This window comes from Schistocerca cancellata, chromosome 2 (genome assembly GCF_023864275.1).
Source record: "Schistocerca cancellata isolate TAMUIC-IGC-003103 chromosome 2, iqSchCanc2.1, whole genome shotgun sequence".
NCBI classification, from domain to species: Eukaryota; Metazoa; Arthropoda; class Insecta; order Orthoptera; family Acrididae; genus Schistocerca; species Schistocerca cancellata.
The window spans coordinates 1014667651-1014688285 of NC_064627.1; positions in this window are offsets into that span (position 1 = coordinate 1014667651).

A 20635-nucleotide genomic window follows, 5' to 3' on the forward strand; every position below is an offset into this window, starting at 1 on the left:
GCAGGTAAGTTTGCAATCGGAACACTGAACACAACATCATTCAGATAGCCCCACAGCCAGAAGATCAGATAATCGGGACGGACAGACTGTAGCGAAATGGCGGCTGACAGTTCTAAAATTTCCTAAATTGTGCTTCAGCTACTTAACTCGATTTGCAATGTGCGGACGTTCGCCATCTTGCATAAAAGTGATCCCATCCATACAGCCACGCTATTGGAGAGCTGGAATGATGTGGTTGCGCAAAAGACAGTTACAGCGCTTACCAGTGACGGTACAGATAACAGGACCGGAAGCCCCTTTCTCTTCGAAAATATATGGCCCTATGATAAATTATGCCGTAAACCCACACCAAACTGTGACCTTTTCAGGATGAAGTGGTACTGACTGGTTGGTTTGCATGTGGATGTTCCGTTACCTATATTCGACAATACTGTGTCTTAACATATCCTGCCAGATGTAAGTGGGCTTCGTCTGTCCACAAAATATTCCACGACCGATCATTTCGACTTCCATGCGAGCAAGAAATTCTAAAGCAGAGGTCTCTCTTGCTGGCAGGTCAACAGGAAGCAACACGTGTACGTGGGTAATTTTGAATGGATAGAAAAGAAGCATGTTTCGAGGGATTTTACACACCGTGCTCACTGGTACACTATGTGATCAAAAGTATACGGACACCTGGCTGAAGATGACTTACAAGTTCGTAACGTCCTCAGTCGGTAATGCTGGAATTCAATATGGTGTTGGCCCACCCTTAGCATTGATGATAGCTTCCACTCTCGCAGACATGCGTACAATCAGGCGCTGGAAGATTTCTTGGGGAATGGCAGCCCATTCTTCACGGAGTGCTGCAGTGAGGAGAGGTGTCGATGTCGGTCGGTGAGACCTGGTACAAAGTCGGCGTTCCAAAACATCCCAAAGGTGTTCAATAGGATTCGGGTCAGGACTCTGTGCAGGCCAGTCCTTTACAGGGATGTTATTGTCGTGTAACCTCTCCGCCACAGGCCGTGTATTATGAATAGGTGCTCGATCGTGTTGAAAGATGCAATCGCCATTCCCAAATTACTCTTCGACAGTGGGAAGCAAGAAGGTGCCTAAACCATTAATGTAGGCTTTTGATGATATAGTGCCACGCAAAACAACAACGGTTGCAAGCCCCCTCCATGAAAAACAAAACCACACCATAACACCACCGCCTCCGAATTTTACTGTTGGCACTATACACGCCGGCAAATGATGTTCACCGGACATTCGCCATACCCACACCCTGCCATCAGATCCCCGCATTGTGTACCGTGATGCGTCACTCCACACAACGTTTTTCCACTGTTCAATCGTCCAATGTTTACGCTCCTTACACTAAGCGAAGCGCCGGCCGCGGTGGCCGAGCGGTTCTAGGCGCTTCAGTCTGGAACCGCGCGACTGCTACGGTCGCAGGTTCGAATCCTGCTTCGGGCAGGTTTAAGTAGTTCTAAGTTCTAGGAGACTGATGACCTCAGATGTTAAGTCCCATTGTGCTCAGAGCCATTTGAACCATTTTGAACTAAGCGAAGCGTCGTTTGGTATTTACCGTCGAGACGTGTGGCTTAGGAGCAGCCGCTCGACCATGAAATCTAAGTTTTCACACCTCCCACCTAACTGTCGTGGTACTTGCAGTGGATACCGATGCAGTTTGGAATTCCTGTGTGATGGTCTGGGTAGATGTCTGCCTATTACACATTACGAACCTCTGCAGCTGTTGGCGGTCTCTGTCAGTCAACAGACGAGGTCGGCCTGAACGCTTTTGTGCTGTACGTCTCCCTTCACATTTCCGCTTCACTATCGCACCGGAAACAGTGGACCTAGGGATGTTTAGGAGTGTGGAAATCTCGCGCACAGACGTATGACACAAGTGACACCCAATCATCTGACGACGTTCGAAGTCCGTGAGTTCCGCGGAGCTCCCCATTCCGCTCTCTCACGATGCCTAATCACTTATGAGGTCGCTGACATGGAATACCTGGCAGTAGGTTGCAGCACAATGCACCTAATACGAAAAACGTATGTTTTTGGGGATGTCGGGATATTTTTGATCACATAGTGTATGTCCAACGTTCGGGCAATTCTCCTTGGACTACACGTTTGCACACCAACAGTCGTCTCCTGCATTGCTGTGGTCACTGCTTCCACTGACGTCGAATCAATTCGTTTCCTCCCTCTACCAGGTTGCACACCAAAAGAAGCTGTCTTTTCGAACTTCCGAATCTTTCTTCCATGCCCACGGCAGTCATCGGACCAACACCTTTTTTCAAACCCTTTAGTGTCCTTAACTTCTGCAGAGCGACGTGTGCACAGTCATCATTCTTGTAATACAGCTTTACTTGCAGAGCGTGATCCTGCATTGAGACAGTCATGGCAAACGTCACAGACGAGGAAGGAGGAAAAGCCGTGCACCCGGCGTGTTTATACCAACTTCAATGGGTCAAACGCATGATATTTTCTGACACAATGAAACATTGTCTCAAAATATGGTAGGAAACCCACAGAGATTCTGGTCGTACGTAAAGTACACCAGTGGCAAAAAACAGTCAATACCGTCACTGCATGATAGCGCTGGAAATGTTACCGATGATGGTGCCACTAAAGCGGAGTTACTAAATACAGTTTTCCGTAATTCCTTCATGAAAGAGGACGAAGAAAATATTCCAGAATTCGAAACCGATACCTCCTAATATCGTTTCGAATCTCCTTTTTTCCGGCGTAGTGCAACAACTTGACGTGTCATGGACTCAATAACTCGTTGGAAGTCCCCTGCAGAAATATTGAGCCACGCTGCCTCTAACAGCTGTTAGCATGAGTGACGTAACAGTAGATATCTTAGGTGTTGCAAAACAACTCAGTCACTTGAGAAAAGTAAATCTTTCGGTCCAGATGGTATACTAATCAGGCTCCTTCCAGAGTATGCAGACACAATAGCGCCTTTCTTAGCAATCATATTCAACCACTTATTTGACGAAAGGTCTGTTCCTATAGACTGGAAAGTAGCACAGGTCACACCAATATTCAAGAAAGGAAATAGGTGCAACCCATTAAATTACAGACGCATATCACTGACCTCAATTTGCAGTAGGATTTTGGAGCATATACTGTACTCGAACAATATGAATCACCTTGAAGAAAATGACTTATTGATACATAAGCAAGACGGATTCAGAAAATATCGTTCTTGTGCAACGCAACTAGCTCTTTATTCCCATGAAGTAATGAGTGTTGTCGACAAGGGTTCAGATCGATTACATATTCCTAGAAGGCTTTTGATACCGTTCCTCACAAGCGACTATTAATCAAATTGCGTGCATATGGAGTATCGTGTCGGTTGTGTGACTGGATTCGTGATTTCCTTTCAGAGAGGCCACAGTTCGTAGTGATGGGCGGTAATTCATAGAGTAGATCAGAAGTGATATCTGGCGTTCCGCAACGTAGTGTCATAGGCCCTCTGCTGTTCCTGATTTACATAAATGCTCTAGGTGATAATCTGAGCAGCCCCCTTAGATTGTTTGCAGATGACGTTGTAATTTACGGTCTAGTAAAATCATCAGACGATCAATTCCAATGACAAAATGATCTAGAGAGAATTTCTGAATGGTGCGAAAAGTGGCAATTGGCACTAAGGAAAGAAAAATGCAAGGTCATCCACATGGGTTCTAAATGAAATCCGATAAATTTTGGGTATACGATAAATCGCAACAAATCTAAGGGCTGTCAATTCGGCTAAATACCTAGGACTACAATAGCTTAAATTAGAAAGACCACATAGATAAAAAATAAATGTCGTGTGACTAGGGCCTCCCGTCGGGTAGACCATTCGCCGGCTGCAAGTCTTTCGATTTCACGCCACGTCGGCGACTTGCGCGTCGTGGGGATGAAATCATGATGATTAGGACAACACAACACCCAGTCCCTGAGCGGAGAAAATCTTCGACCCTGCCGGGAATCGAACCCGGGCCCTTAGGATTCACATTCTGTCGCGCGGCCAATTTTTTTTTTGTTGTTGTAATCTCATTTTTTTCGTTTCATCTGCTCGGGGCGGATGTCGCAAGACATCCGTTTCAGTTCCTCGTTGATCCATTAACTCAGTTTTTTTTTTATTACAGAGGGCAGCTACCCCTCTGACCGAACACGCTGAGCTACCGTGCCGACTAACTCAGCTACGGGGGCGGACACCGCATAGATAATATTGTAGGGAAGGCGTAACAAAGACTGCGCCTTGTTATCAGAACACTTAGAAAGCGCGACAAACACACTAAAGAGACAGCCTACTGTAGCAAATTCGACTCTCCGCAAATAATGGAATGCTATTGATTATGAAATGTCGTTAAAGAAATATTAAATTTTATCTTTTGCTTTTAACTTAATTTACTGTCGTGCGAACTTTGTTGTAGAACCACTCTCTTAATTTATTGTGGTAAAACAAAATGTCTTAAGGATTACGTACATTTAAAGAAAAATATTACGTGCACTCATATTAACCGGATAGTAATATTTTGTTGAGAACTGAGTCCTTTAAATCATTCGGCCTTGGCATACACTTTCCAGATGCAGTGGGTTTTTTTTTGTTAAATATTTTTTACTGAAGTTTATCCCGGCACTAGCCATAGAACACAAGATTATCTCTATCAGCAGAAAATGTTTTAATTACAGCCAAGCCGACATTTATCACTGATCAAACCTATTTCACCACTCATTTGATTTATAGATGACGTGGGCAAGCCAATTTACATAATAATTCACACTTTTGATAAATACTGATATATTTCGCACAAACAACAAGTCAACTCACATTAATTCGTAACTCTTCATCTAATGGCGGCTAAGTCCAGACAGAGACAAGAGAAGTCTATAAATTCGTTAAAAGCTCCTCCACAGCGTCCTACCTCGATAACGTCTTAACTTTGCTGAACAACCACGATGGATACACAACTCGCCCAGATCGGCGCACATGTCACAAATAAACTGTGAAAATGCCAGAGAACGTTACAGTGCCCACAATACGGGTTAACGAATCAGGCGCGTCTAATGGGCGCGAGCATAGCTGCACATCGCGTCTGCTAGAGCGGCCAACTGACACTTCCTCCCTCTTTCCTCACTCCAGCTACTCTGTTCTCCACGCGACAGAGAGTCTCCACACGCAAAGATAAACAGCGGCGCGACTATTAACATTTCTTTGTAAATTGATTTCTGGCAAATTTTTATATCGCTGATACCGCAAATACTGACACGTTTTACATTCACATAAATAATACAGAAAAATTCCTATCCTAAATACAGAGAAATATTACAATAAAAATATAATGAAAATAACAAACATATTTTATACCACATTCAGTAATATCTTTGGTTGAATAATTACGATGTACATACGACTTGCTCAGATCGGCGTATATGTTACAAATAAATTGTGAGAATGCCAGGGAACGTTACATTGCCCCCTGGCAGCATTTGGCAAAGAAGTTTTACACTTTGACACAATGGTGCCAGTAACGTTCTTTACACTTCTGTATGTTTTATGGAATGGCTCTTTCATTTAGTCCCAGGGTTATATAAGTTCATGGCTCCCCCATTTGGGCGTAGGCAATCAGGAAACCTGGGCAAAACTGTGCCGGAGCCCAGCCATCCCAGTTGGTTTATAGTCAGTATTGTCCTTTTACCAGTTATTCATTTGAATTAAATTTGCAGTTTGTCACAAACGGGGTTACACAATTACACAATATCACAGTCACATACACATGTTCAATGTTTATCAAAATGAAGTCATTAACATGTTATTCAGTTTATGTGAACATTTCACAAAGTCAATAATGTATTTGGTGAGCGGTGCGGAGTGATTGTTGGGCGGCGCTCGGCGCGGCGCGCTGACTCCGTGTAGGCCACTGCCCCCATCGTTGACAGCTACGGCGCGGAGGGGCGTGGCTGTCTGGTCTGCTACGGGCTGCTGTGGCCGCTGCATAGCTGATGTAGCCGGATGCGCGTTGGATATCAGCTCGCCCGTGCGACGTCCTCTCGCGGTGCTCCAGGAAACATGCAACAAGTTCACAAACAGTATACTATCCTTATTTCCTGCTGTGGGAAAGAACGCACACAGTTAGTGGTAGTTATTACTCAGTAGGCCTTCACTAGTCTGGTTTGCACAATGTTTCGTTGTCACAGTAACACTTTTATGGGCACACAATATTCTTCACCATGTCATGACTTGTCATTAGTCACACACAAGTTTTCACCTTAGGACAAAATCAAAATGTATTTTTGTAGTCAATGCGCTTTCCTAGCGTCCCTTGACACACAAGAGTTAAAATTTGACACTAAGTTCATCCACCGTCCGTTATCGGTTCACTGTTCGTGTTGTGCTAGTTCCTTATCCACTTGCACACACGGCAATGATACAGTTATTACTTATACACCACTACTCCGTGACGTATTGCTGCAGGTTTAACAGTCACTGTCTGTCTCTGCCGCACAATACTGCACTTTTGTTAAAGTTCCTTTATTTCTATTTACAATGTCCGCTGCTCAATTTTGTTTGTAACAGCACATTCGTAACTCTTTACCAGGGTGTGAGATTTGCGTACATGGTAACAAATATTCAAAATTCGTATTAGTTTGCCCAAAGTCATCTATATTCGTGTTCGATTAGATTATATTTGTGCATTCCAGCCGGATTCAGGCATATTGTTCAATAACTCCTTTGTTCACATGTCACACTTTACTATCAACGTCCTACGTAACTACAGTGTAGTCTCTGTAGGCAAAAATTTACTTGGACTGTATCTAGCTAGCTCTTTCTTACTGACTGAATCTGCACATGCTTCAATTGAAGCTTTTTTTTTTTTTTTTTTTTTTTTTTTTTTTTTTTTTTTTTTGAGTAACTTCACATTACATAACTTTACAACAAGGTTGCCTCCCGTGGTGCCCTCGGGTCACTACTGGGTGCAATATTTTTTATAATACTGGTGAGATAATAAAGTTCTCAGGGCCTTATATTACTGATATTGTTCTGGGTTCGGATCTGTCAATCTGACAGCTACACATACATACATACATACACATAATAGAAAGGAATGTGCCATGAAATATTTCAAATTTGACACACATATTGGAAATTATGTAGTACACTAACTAATCCTTATTTAAATGTTCTTCTTGACTGATTTTTGTCACAGCTTAACACTACAAATAATTGCACTAATCAGATTATCAGATTTAGGTTTAGAGCATGATTTAGATAACACAAATTAAAAGAGTACATAACACAAATATCCATACACATGAGAAAGTCAATCATATCCTTATAACTAAACACTTCTACATTAGTACACTTTATTAATGTTCATTATTTACAAAAGAACGGTGTCCGCATAGGACTATTAGTCTTTTACTGTAGGAATGCTTTTACATCCTTACGCGGATACAGTCCCCGTACTCTCCCTGAGTGGGGATCTGCTAAGAGATAGCTACACTCATGTGGCACACTTACTACTCTAAAAGGTCCATTATACATCGATTACATTGATTGTTGTGGGGTCGTTGCTCCTGTCCCACTGAAATAAACAAGCACCCAGACCGTATGAACACGAATCTGTCGCTATACACAAACCTTTTGTCATGTCTGGGTGTCGCAATATGTTTGCATTCACCAAGGCGTTTTTGATCGCGTCAAATGCGCGTTGACATTCTTCTGTCCACACCCAGTGCGCATTTTTACGCAACAGGCTCAATAACGATTCGTTATTCATTAATTGGTTTGGGACAAACCGTCTAAAAAAAGATGCTAGACCTATAAATGCTTTGAGCTGTTTCTTAGTTCTCGAACTAGGAAACCCACGAATTGCATCAAGTTTTTTACTGTCAGGTTTGATGCCTTGTGGGGTTATTATGTGACCTAGAAATTTAATCTGATTACGTCCAAATTTGGATTTATCAAGATTCGCTGTTACCCCCGCTTGCTTAAACCTTTCTAAGACTTTACTCAGTAGTTCTACGTGCTCCTCCCAGGTGGCAGTGGCAATCACCAGATCGTCTACATACACTGTTACCCTTTGCAGCAAATCCGGACCCAAAACCGCGTCGAGGGCTGTTATGAAAACTCCTGCACTTACATTTAGGCCGAAAGGTAGTACCCTAAATTGGTAGCTTCTTCCCCCAAATATAAATGCAGTATACTTCCTCGACTCGGGTGTAAGCAGGATTTGCCAGAAAGAACTTCTCATATCAATAGATGTCAAATATTGCACTCCATGAAATTTCTGAATTTGCTCATCAAGGTTTTCCGGATGAGTCCTGACAGGTACAATAATTTCATTTATGTCTCTTGCATCTAGTACTAACCGTACCTGTCCGTCAGCTTTTGTTACCGCCACCAATGGACTACTATAAGGGGACAAAGACGGTTCTATTATTCCCCACTCGATTAGTTTTCTTATTTCTTTAACTACTATTTCCTTCTTGGACCAAGGAATGGAGTATGAGGCTCGACAGTAAGTTTTGTGAGGCTTTACCTCGATCTTGTATTGATATTCCTTAACAACTCCTGGTCGTTCAGAAAATACATCTGCATAATTAGATAATAACTGTACTAATTCCTGCTGTTGCATTGAATTTAAATTTTCGGACTGTGACACTTTGTTCACTAATACGTCCATATTCGCTTTTAATTGATCACCTTGTACGTCAGGATAATAGAGATTCTGTCCTGGACAATGATTGTCTAATTGTAGTATCGACTGATTCCTACATTTGATATTAATAGCGTTACAATTAGGTACAGGTACCTCTTCTGATCTGAGCATCGACAATTCTATTCTCCTACCAGCATTCATCAAACTTAATTTTCCCCGAGAAAGGTCGATTATTGCGTCCCTTTCTCTCAAAAAATCTACCCCCAAAATGCAGGCTACCTTTAAACCCTTTACCACCAGGAATGAGCTCGCTATGGCTTCTTCCCCTATATACATCTCTACCCGCACTTGGAGTTTAATTATTTGTCGCTGTGCACTTATGGCTCCAGTGACTCTACAATTATTCACGGGAAAAGTCAGCATACGCCTTTCCTTCCCCAGTACCTTGAATAAGTCCATACTCATGACACTAACAGTAGCACCTGTATCTACGACCGCTTGCACATCAATATTGTTAATTTTAATTTCTATTATCACCTGTACTTTGTCTTTGTGTTCCTTTATGCACGTGGATGGTTCAGTTATTAATTCATCTCCCATCTGTACCCCGTCATTATACCTAAGGATATAGATTTTGTTCGGTGTTTTGTTTTGTGTCGGGCTGCTCTCACTCCAAACCTCAGCCGACGATGGAGAGCGTATCTCGGCTGCATCTAGTTTGTTGAATTATTGCTAGTGGATGGGCGTGGCTGCTCTGTGTCACTGACCTCCACTATGTGCACGTTGTGTTGCGTCGGCCGCCACGGCTGCGCAATTGGCGCATTTTGTGGTGGCGGTCGGTTATCACTGTTTTGCCGGTCCGGACTGGGCCTCTGGTTCTGTGGCCAAGTTCGGTTTGCATCATTATAAGTATTAGTGTTGTACGGCCCCCTGGCATTTTTCCATCTATGATTGCTTGGTGGGCCTGTTTCATACCGGTCATCGAACCTCCTCTTCCGGTCATTATTCACCGGCTGACTATTGCCGTTCCGGTCTCTACCTCTATTTCCGTTTTGTGCATACTCTTGTCTCCTATTATTACCTCCGCCGTTTCCATTACTGGTTGGAGGCGTGTTATTTCTACCATTTCTATAACCGTTTCCGTTACTTCTAGCCTGTTCAGAGGCTGCCTTAACGTCCTCCTGAATCAGGTCAATTGAGTCCAGAACAGACAAGAAATGTTCCATATCATTTTCGGGCACGTGTATAAGCTTTTCCTTTACATGTATCGGCAAGTGTGATTTCAAAAGTCTGATCAAATCCCGAGATGAAATCTGTTCGTCCCAGTAACGGGTCTTATTAATGTACTTCTCAAAATATTTTCGCAAATTGCCTAGTCGTGGAGAATACGGCTCTGGATTATATACTTCCTTCCGTAATCTCTCCTGAATACATGTTGACCAATATTTGGCCAAGAATGCCTTTTCGAATTGCTCATATGTATCACAACTGTCAGCTGCTTCGGTTGCCCATAATGCAGCATCTCCTTGTATGTAAGACATAACAAACTGTATTTTCTGGGTATGACTCCAAACGCTAGGCAAAATGTTTCTAAATCCCTTGATAAACACTACAGGGTGAACAGATTTCTTCTCCGTTGTAAAGATCTGAAACTGTCGATTCCTAATCAGACTTTCTTCAATTACTACTTTAGAATGACATTTATTTGTTCCGCTTACATTGGTTGCCTGTTCTGTCTCGCAGTCGCAATTTTTTACTGCAGTATTTATATGCCTATCATTGTTGGACTTGGCTGGCGTGACATACGCCTGCGCATCGTCTTGCCGCAGGCTTAGCTCCATTTCGGCAAGACGGCGGTCCACACTCCGCTGCCACAGCGGAATGTCCTTTTGCACTATCTTTTTAAGATTTTGCACATCCGTAGTTGAGTCCACCTCTCTGGCCTCAATTGCGGCGTGCACTTTCTCATCTAATTCCTTTGTGAAGTTACGTTCTACTTTGTGCACATGTTCGATCACTTTGTTCTCAATTACGTGAGTTGTGTTAAGTTCTAGTTGTTCGACCCTATTAGTCAGGACACTGACTTCCTCTGCGATATTGGCATTAGCCACCTGAATCCTATCTAGTCTTTCGCTTAATTCTTGCATCGTTTGGGGCATGGTTTCATATTTTTGTTTCAAGCTAACAATGTCACCTTGCATAACTTCTAAAGTTTGCATCAATTGCAAGTCCCTCTCTCGCAGGCGTCGGTCACGCTCTGCTTGTTTAGCATCACGTTCTTTATCGCGTTCTGCTTGCATACAGGCGAATTCAGCTACCAATCTCTGGTCCCGTTCTGCTTGCATTTGTACAAATTCAGCTTGGAAATTGAGCATGCGCTCGAACATAACTCTTAATGATTGCACTTCTGACATCACACCACTCTCTGGTCCGTGTCCAGTGCTTGCGGTGGGCACAGTATTTTCACTATCAACTGAATTACTGGGTGGCAGTGGCAACATTTCTTGCCCTTCTGCCCCCAGATTCTCACATTGTACTTCCTGAACTACGTCACTAATATTACTTTGTGTCCCACTTTCCAACTCGGTATCACTACTGACTGACTGTTGCTCTTTATCCATGTTGATATCTTTCTGACTACGCAATTTAACCATAGTAAGCAAAGGAAATAAAATCTGAACTAAATATCCTAACACTCAGGTTTCACTGACATAATCACACAAGAAATGGACATTAACTAATACACACTTACTATATACTACAATGACTAACTACTTAAGTGTCCTGTTATTTTAAAACAAAATACTAACAACAAGCACACCACTAATGATCCGAGAACACTGCACTGAGGCTACTTTACTACCCACAGGACAACTACACTGTAGCTTTACCTTTTGGTGATCTATCTTGGGTGCAGCTGCCCCCTGATATTGTGGAAGGTTATTAATTTTTCAAAATAATGAGCTCTCTTCTTCAGCTTGCTCCGGATACATAGTGTTCTCATGCAAAAAATCATACACAGGTATTACTACACGCAATACATACAATACATGAAAAAATTATTAAATGTTCTCCAACAAAGTTCGACTATATTAATTCCCTAGTTATCTCACGGGTATTTAGTGGCCACTGCATATTCGGGCCCCACGCTGGGCGCCATATGTAGCAAATTCGTACCTCCACAAATAATGGAATGCTATTGATTATGAAATGTCGTTAAAGAAATATTAAATTTTATCTTTTGCTTTTAACTTAATTTACTGTCGTGCGAACTTTGTTGTAGAACCACTCTCTTAATTTATTGTGGTAAAACAAAATGTCTTAAGGATTACGTACATTTAAAGAAAAATATTACGTGCACTCATATTAACCGGATAGTAATATTTTGTTGAGAACTGAGTCCTTTAAATCATTCGGCCTTGGCATACACTTTCCAGATGCAGTGGGTTTTTTTTTGTTAAATATTTTTTACTGAAGTTTATCCCGGCACTAGCCATAGAACACAAGATTATCTCTATCAGCAGAAAATGTTTTAATTACAGCCAAGCCGACATTTATCACTGATCAAACCTATTTCACCACTCATTTGATTTATAGATGACGTGGGCAAGCCAATTTACATAATAATTCACACTTTTGATAAATACTGATATATTTCGCACAAACAACAAGTCAACTCACATTAATTCGTAACTCTTCATCTAATGGCGGCTAAGTCCAGACAGAGACAAGAGAAGTCTATAAATTCGTTAAAAGCTCCTCCACAGCGTCCTACCTCGATAACGTCTTAACTTTGCTGAACAACCACGATGGATACACAACTCGCCCAGATCGGCGCACATGTCACAAATAAACTGTGAAAATGCCAGAGAACGTTACAGTGCCCACAATACGGGTTAACGAATCAGGCGCGTCTAATGGGCGCGAGCATAGCTGCACATCGCGTCTGCTAGAGCGGCCAACTGACACTTCCTCCCTCTTTCCTCACTCCAGCTACTCTGTTCTCCACGCGACAGAGAGTCTCCACACGCAAAGATAAACAGCGGCGCGACTATTAACATTTCTTTGTAAATTGATTTCTGGCAAATTTTTATATCGCTGATACCGCAAATACTGACACGTTTTACATTCACATAAATAATACAGAAAAATTCCTATCCTAAATACAGAGAAATATTACAATAAAAATATAATGAAAATAACAAACATATTTTATACCACATTCAGTAATATCTTTGGTTGAATAATTACGATGTACATACGACTTGCTCAGATCGGCGTATATGTTACAAATAAATTGTGAGAATGCCAGGGAACGTTACACTACATTACACTTGTCCGTCCTCTGCTGGAATATTGCTGCGCGGTGTGGGATCCTTACCAGTTAGGATTGACGGAGGACATCGAAAAAGTGCAAGGAATGGCAGCTCGTTTCGTGTTATCGCGCAGTAGGGGTGAGAGTGTCACTGATATGAGTTGGGGTGGCAGTCACTGAAACAAAGGCGGTTTTCTTTGCGGCGAGATCTATTTAGGAAATTTCAATCACCAAATTCCTCCTCCGAATGCGAAAATATTTTGTTGACACCCACCTACGTATCGAGAAATGATCATAATAATAAAATAAGAGAAATCAGAGCTCGAACGGAAATATTTAGGTGTTCCTTTTCCTCACGCGCCATTCGAGAGTGGAATGGTAGAGAAGTAGTACGTAAATGGTTCGATGAACTCTCTGCCAGGCACTTAGGTGTGAATTGCTGAGTAAGCATGTAGATGTAGATGTAGATGTACTGCGCCATCAATTGATCAACTTTCACACTATTTGTTTTGCTTCTGCCATACGTTTTCCCCCTTCTCCGATAATATTCCGTTGTAATTTTACGTCATTCTGACTAGTGGTGTTATTTATAGAGCGTTTTGAGAGCTTAACTTTAATTACAATTACTTTATCTCTCTCATTTTTTTCTCTTGTTCTTTTCCCATAGTTCACTACATACTAGAGACTGCTAGATACTAAGATAAACACCCAAGTTTTTTTTTTGTTTCATTCTAAGTGTAATCTACTTTCGGAAAAATTGCATATTCATTCTTAACGCAGGTACTTGTTCACCCAGCCGTGGAAGAATGCGCTGTCAGACCTGGTACGGCTCTCTCGCGACGTCGGCGAGCCACTTTACTGCTCTCGATCCTAATTCCCGAGACGGTGCTCCGCCGAATGGAGCCATCGTCGGACTGGCCGGCAGAGGACGGCGGGCCCCCCGGGGGCGCCGGGGTGTGCGGTAATTACCTGCTGGCCGCTGCCCGCTGCCCGCTGGATGTCTCTATAGCGCGCCCGCTGCTGCTGCCGCTGTCTGCCTGCCTCACCAATTACCACGAGCCTCGTTCTAGCCTGGTCAGGCAGCCGCAGGCAAAACACACACACACACGCACACACGGTGGAAGGCCAGGGCAGCGAGCGGGCGCCCAGGTAAGTACAGGGGCCACCAGAAGACTGACTTCGAGATTCAATAACGCCGGGGCGTCTCCCGCCGCAGGTATCATCGTTATTGGGTAATTTGCGACCTAGAAAAGCGCCCCAGGACGGCCCCACAACAATCGGACGCGGCAGCCGGGCAACAAAAAAGAAAAAAAAAAAAGGAGAGAGAGGATGGAAACGCTGGTCCGTGGCGCGCCTGACCGAAACCTTATTAATCCGGCCGCACGTCAACGTGATGAATGTGCGCGCAAATATGCGCATTATTAATTCACTGGCTCGTTATAATAGCGCGCGCGAGCGGAAAAATAACATTCGTAAAATGATTCGTCCCCATCGGCGCGCGGGATGGGACGGGGGGCGCCATTTGCCTCTATCATCGCGGGTATCAATATTTATAAGCGGCCGTCTGATTAAGTTCCCATCCATCCACCACGTTACTGATTGTAATTGGGCCAGCATTCGTTGCTGTTCTAGTTGGTAGGACTTTTTTTCTTTATTATTTGTGCGGTTTATCCTGCTTTATTTCCCAAACGTCAGAGCTACGCTAGCCACAGTAAATGCGATAGCAGCATGTTTCCGAGAGACGTCATATTAATACGAAGGGTTTCCTGACGGTGGATGTTCCTGTCTGTGAATCAAACGACGCGACAAAGCTCTACTTCGAATAGGGAACACCATTTTATATCGATTTCCGGTTACCTGTAGTCCCCCTTGCCGCCCCTACCCGAAATACCCCGACAGTTACACCACAAGCAGAACTATAAACAAAACACTATTCTACTTTGAAACTTCCTGGCAGATTAAAACTGTGTGTCGGGCCGAGACTCGAACTCGGAACCTTTGCCTTTCGCGGTCTAGTGCTCTACCAACTGAGCTACCCAAGCACGACTCACGCCCCGTCCTCACAGCTTCACTTCTGCCAGTACCTCGTCTCCTACCTTGCAGAACTAGCACTCCTGAAAGAAAGGATATTGCGGAGACATGGCTTAGCCACAGCCTGGGGGTTGTTTCCAGAATGAGATTTTCACTCTGCAGTTGGTAGAGCACTTGCCCGCGAAAGGCAAAGGTCCCGAGTTCGAGTCTCGGCCCGGTACACAGTTTTAATCTGCCAGGAAGTTTCATATCATCGCACACTCCGCTGCAGAGTGAAAATCTCATTCTGGAAACATCCCCCAGGCTGTGGCTAAGCCATGTCTCCGCAATATCCTTTCTTTCTGGAGTGCTAGTTCTGCAAGGTTCGAAGGAGAGCTTCTGTAAAGTTTGGAAGGTAGGAGACGAGGTACTGGCAGAAGTGAAGCTGTGAGGACGGGGCGTGAGTCGTGCTTGGGTAGCTCAGTTGGTAGAGCACTAGCCCGCGAAAGGCAAAGGTCCCGAGTTCGAGTCTCGGCCCGGCACACAGTTTTAATCTGCCAGGAAGTTTCATATCAGCGCACACTCCGCTGCAGAGTGAAAATCACATTCTGGACTATTGTACTTTAATTTAGGCCAAGACATTAACAAATAGACTGAGGTGACAAAAGTCATGGTACAGCGATACGAAAATGTGCAATTGGCGGCAATATCGTGTACGCAAGGTATGAAAGGGCACTGCATTGGCAGAGCTGCCGTTTGTACTAAGGCGATTAGTGTGAAAAGGTTTCCGATGTGATTGTGGCCGCACGACAGGAATTAACAGATTTTTGAATGGTGGCTGGAGCTAGAGGCACGGAACATTCCTTTTCGGGAAACGGTAGAGAATTCTATATTCCGAGGCCTACAGTGTCAAGGGTGTGCCGAGAATACCCAATTTCTGGCATTACCTCTCACCACGGACAAAGCAGTGGCCGACGGTCTTCGCATAACAACCGAGAGCAGCTTTCTTCGTATAGAGTTATCAGAGCCAACACACAAGGAACACTGCCCGAAACGGCCACAGTAATGTGTGGGACGTACGAGGAACTTCTCCCTTTCACTTCTCTTGTCCAGTTTCGCCTCTCTGTTCTTTTTTCTATTTGTTTTATTTGCTTTGTTTTATTATTATTTTTTATTTATTATTCGCGTAACAACTCATATATTAAGTGAGATATGTTACTGCGAAAGGAGACTCTAAATACCTTTTAGCGGCGCTGTGCTATGTCTTTCTTTCGATCACTAATTTTCAACAAAAGAAAATGTATTATGTTCCTATTGTTCTGTATCTGGCTTCCTATTAAAGCAGTTATAGTACGCAATGATTGTTCAGCATCATAATTTTGCAGTGGATTTTTGTTAATAGTAAAACAACAATAAGTACCACGGCTAACCCGAGAACATGAGACTATTAGCGGAGAAAAATGATGCTTTTACTATAAGGTTGCCAGACCAGAACTACGCACAGCAAGATTTCTTTCATGTGATGAAAATAAATTATCTCTTTTCACTATTAGTACTATATTATCAGCAGCCCGCGTCAGCCTGTAAAACACATCATAAAATCTGCTGCTCTGCTCTGCAACTTCGAAAGCTGAAAGAAATAATTTTTCACTTCACTATTACCTGACCGCTTCTTTGCGGTATGGTAGGTTTCATGTACTGCAATTTAAATGAACCGCGGCAGCGGCTGGCTCGTTCGTAGCGCCGCTCTGCACCACAAATAATATTTAACCAACTGAAAATGTCTTAAAGGGATGGGATAAAATACCAGGCAAGCTTGACATGAATCATAATGCAAGGTTTCATTAAATAACTCAACATTTAAACAAATTGAGTGGTACACACCTTTTTAACAATCTTGCCTAATGACGTCCCTCTTACAGACTTAACAAAAGAATGCTACGCTAGCATACAATATCACGTCACAGGCTATCCTTCTCACGTAACTCCAAGAAGAAGACAGAGAAATTAATGTTCGTTATGTATTATTTATACTAGTCACATATTCTCATCTTTGTTTGATATTTATCGTCTGTGGCGGTTTCATTACTCGCCGACACAGATATTATCTAAAATAAATAATAAAATAAAATAAAAAATACATAATTTTATACAATAACAAAATATGATACACAATGTTTTCTCTTTATCACAATATGTCTTTTACTAAGAGACGTTACATCCCTTAGAACAGTGTAGCGAAATTTGACGTTAATGGGCTATGGCAGCAGACGACTGACGCGAGTAGCTTTGCTAACTGCACTACATCGCCTGTAGCGCCTTTTCTGCGCTCGTGACCATATCGGTTGGACCCTAGACAACTAGAAAACCGTGGCCTAGTCGGATGAGTCCCGATTTCATCTACATCTACACCTACGAGATTACTCTGTTACTCACAATAAAGTGCCAGGCAGAGGGTTCAATGACCCAACTTCAAGCTGCCTCTATACCGTTCCACTTTCGAACGGCGCGCGGGAGAAACGAGCACTTACATTTTTCTGTGTGAGCCCTGACTTCTCTCATTTTATCGTGATGATAATTTATCCCTGTTTAGGTGGGTACCAACAGAATGTTTTCGCAATCGGAAGAAAAAACTGGTGACTCAAATTTCATGAGAAGATCCCGTCGCAGCGAAAAACGCCTTTGTTTTAATGATTGCCACTCCAATTCACGTATTATGTCTGTGGTACTATCTCCCCTACTTCGCGGTAATACACTCCTGGAAATGGAAAAAAGAACACATTGACACCGGTGTGTCAGACCCACCATACTTGCTCCGGACACTGCGAGAGGGCTGTACAAGCGATGATCACACGCACGGCACAGCGGACACACCAGGAACCGCGGTGTTGGCCGTCGAATGGCGCTAGCTGCGCAGCATTTGTGCACCGCCGCCGTCAGTGTCAGCCAGTTTGCCGTGGCATACGGAGCTCCATCGCAGTCTTTAACACTGGTAGCATGCCGCGACAGCGTGGACGTGAACCGTATGTGCAGTTGACGGACTTTGAGCGAGGGCGTATAGCGGGCATGCGGGAGGCCGGGTGGACGTACCGCCGAATTGCTCAACACGTGGGGTGTGAGGTCTCCACAGTACATCGATGTTGTCGCCAGTGGTCGGCGGAAGGTGCACGTGCCCGTCGACCTGGGACCGGACCGCAGCGACGCACGGATGCACGCCAAGACCGTAGGATCCTATGCAGTGCCGTAGGGGACCGCACCGCCACTTCCCAGCAAATTAGGGACACTGTTGCTCCTGGGGTATCGGCGAGGACCATTCGCAACCGTCTCCATGAAGCTGGGCTACGGTCCCGCACACCGTTAGGCCGTCTTCCGCTCACGCCCCAACATCGTGCAGCCCGCCTCCAGTGGTGTCGCGACAGGCGTGAATGGAGGGACGAATGGAGACGTGTCGTCTTCAGCGATGAGAGTCGCTTCTGTCTTGGTGCCAATGATGGTCGTATGCGTGTTTGGCGCCGTGCAGGTGAGCGCCACAATCAGGACTGCATACGACCGAGGCACACAGGGCCAACACCCGGCATCATGGTGTGGGGAGCGATCTCCTACACTGGCCGTACACCACTGGTGATCGTCGAGGGGACACTGAATAGTGCACGGTACATCCAAACCGTCATCGAACCCATCGTTCTACCATTCCTAGACCGGCAAGGGAACTTGCTGTTCCAACAGGACAATGCACGTCCGCATGTATCCCGTGCCACCCAACGTGCTCTAGAAGGTGTAAGTCAACTACCCTGGCCAGCAAGATCTCCGGATCTGTTCCCCATTGAGCATGTTTGGGACTGGATGAAGCGTCGTCTCACGCGGTCTGCACGTCCAGCACGAACGCTGATCCAACTGAGGCGCCAGGTGGAAATGGCATGGCAAGCCGTTCCACAGGACTACATCCAGCATCTCTACGATCGTCTCCATGGGAGAATAGCAGCCTGCATTGCTGCGAAAGGTGGATATACACTGTACTAGTGCCGACATTGTGCATGCTCTGTTGCCTGTGTCTATGTGGTTCTGTCAGTGTGATCATGTGATGTATCTGACCCCAGGAATGTGTCAATAAAGTTTCCCCTTCCTGGGACAATGAATTCACGGTGTTCTTATTTCAATTTCCAGGAGTGTACATAACGAGCTAACCTTCTCTGTACTTTTCCGATGTCATTCGTCAGTCCCATCTAATGCGAATCCCACACCGCACAGCAATACTCCAGAATAGGGCGGAGAAGCGTGGTGTAGGCAGTCTCTTTAGTAGGCCTGTTGCACCTTCTATGTGTTCTGCCAATGAATCGCAGTCTTTGGTTTGCTCTACCCGCAACATTATCTATGTGATCGTTTCAATTTAGGGTTGTAATCCTTTCAGTTCCTAAGAGCTGATGGTATGATTTTACTGTGGTATAGACCCCACAAAGCCATGAATCCAAGATGTCAACAAAGTACCAGGCAAGGTGGTAGTGGCTCCATAATGGTGTGGGCTATGTTTGTATGGAATGCACTGGGTCCTCTGGTCCAACTGAACCAATCATTGCCTGGAGACCACTTGCAGCTATTTATGGAGTTCATGTTCCCAAACAATGACGGAAACACTGTGGATGGCAATGCGCCATGTCAGCGAGCCACCATTGTTCGCGAGTGGTTTAAAGAACATTCTGGAAAATTCGAACTCATGTCATCCGACGTCATTTCCAGCGGACATTTATGGGACATAATGAATTAGTCAGTTCATGCACAAAATTCAGCACCTGCAACAGTTTCGCAGCGTGACCCAGTATTTTTGCAGGGGACATCCAACGACTTTTTTGAGTCCATGCCACGTCGAGTTGCTGTGCTAAGCCAGGCAAAACGAAGTCCGACACGATATTAGCATGTGCCCCATGATTTTAGTCACCTTATTGTGTATGTATGCATAATCTTCTACGATGAGCAAAACACTCTTGAAACTCATTGAAAAATGTCAATTCAAACATGAAATAAATGTGACTGGTAGCAGGAAGATACAAAAATTAATAATTACTTATCTATCTTTTTATTTGTCCGCCGCTCGCGATATCGCAGTAGTGTTCTCGCTTACCGAGCACGGGGTCCTGGGTTAGATTCCCGCCGGGGTCAGGGATTTTCACCTGCCCCAAGATGACTGGGTGTTGTTGTGTCGTCTTCATCATCCTCATTCATTCCCATTACGGTCGGAGGAAGGCAACAGCAAACCACCTCCATTAGGACCTTGTCTAGTACGCCGGTGCGGGTCTCCCGCATTGTTCCCCTACGCTCTGTCAAGAAGCATGGGACTTCATTTCCATCTTTTTATTCAAATCATTTAGCTAACTTTTTATTCGCTTTCATTTCGTTCGGAACACTTACCACATGGCTTGCCTAAAGTAGATCTTTTAAGACGAGCTTTATCGACTACAGTAGCATGTTTTTCTGCATAGAGAACATTCCGAAAATAGAAAAAAGTCTGGTTTAGTTGCATAGAAACCAGCACAGGAGATTTTTATTTTCGTCTCCAATTTAACCTATTAAAATCGTTTAAAATGACTAGTTCCTCAATCATACCACTATTTGAGCATTACTCATAGTCAAGACTCAAGGGCGAAAACGGAAGTTGCGGAACTGCATG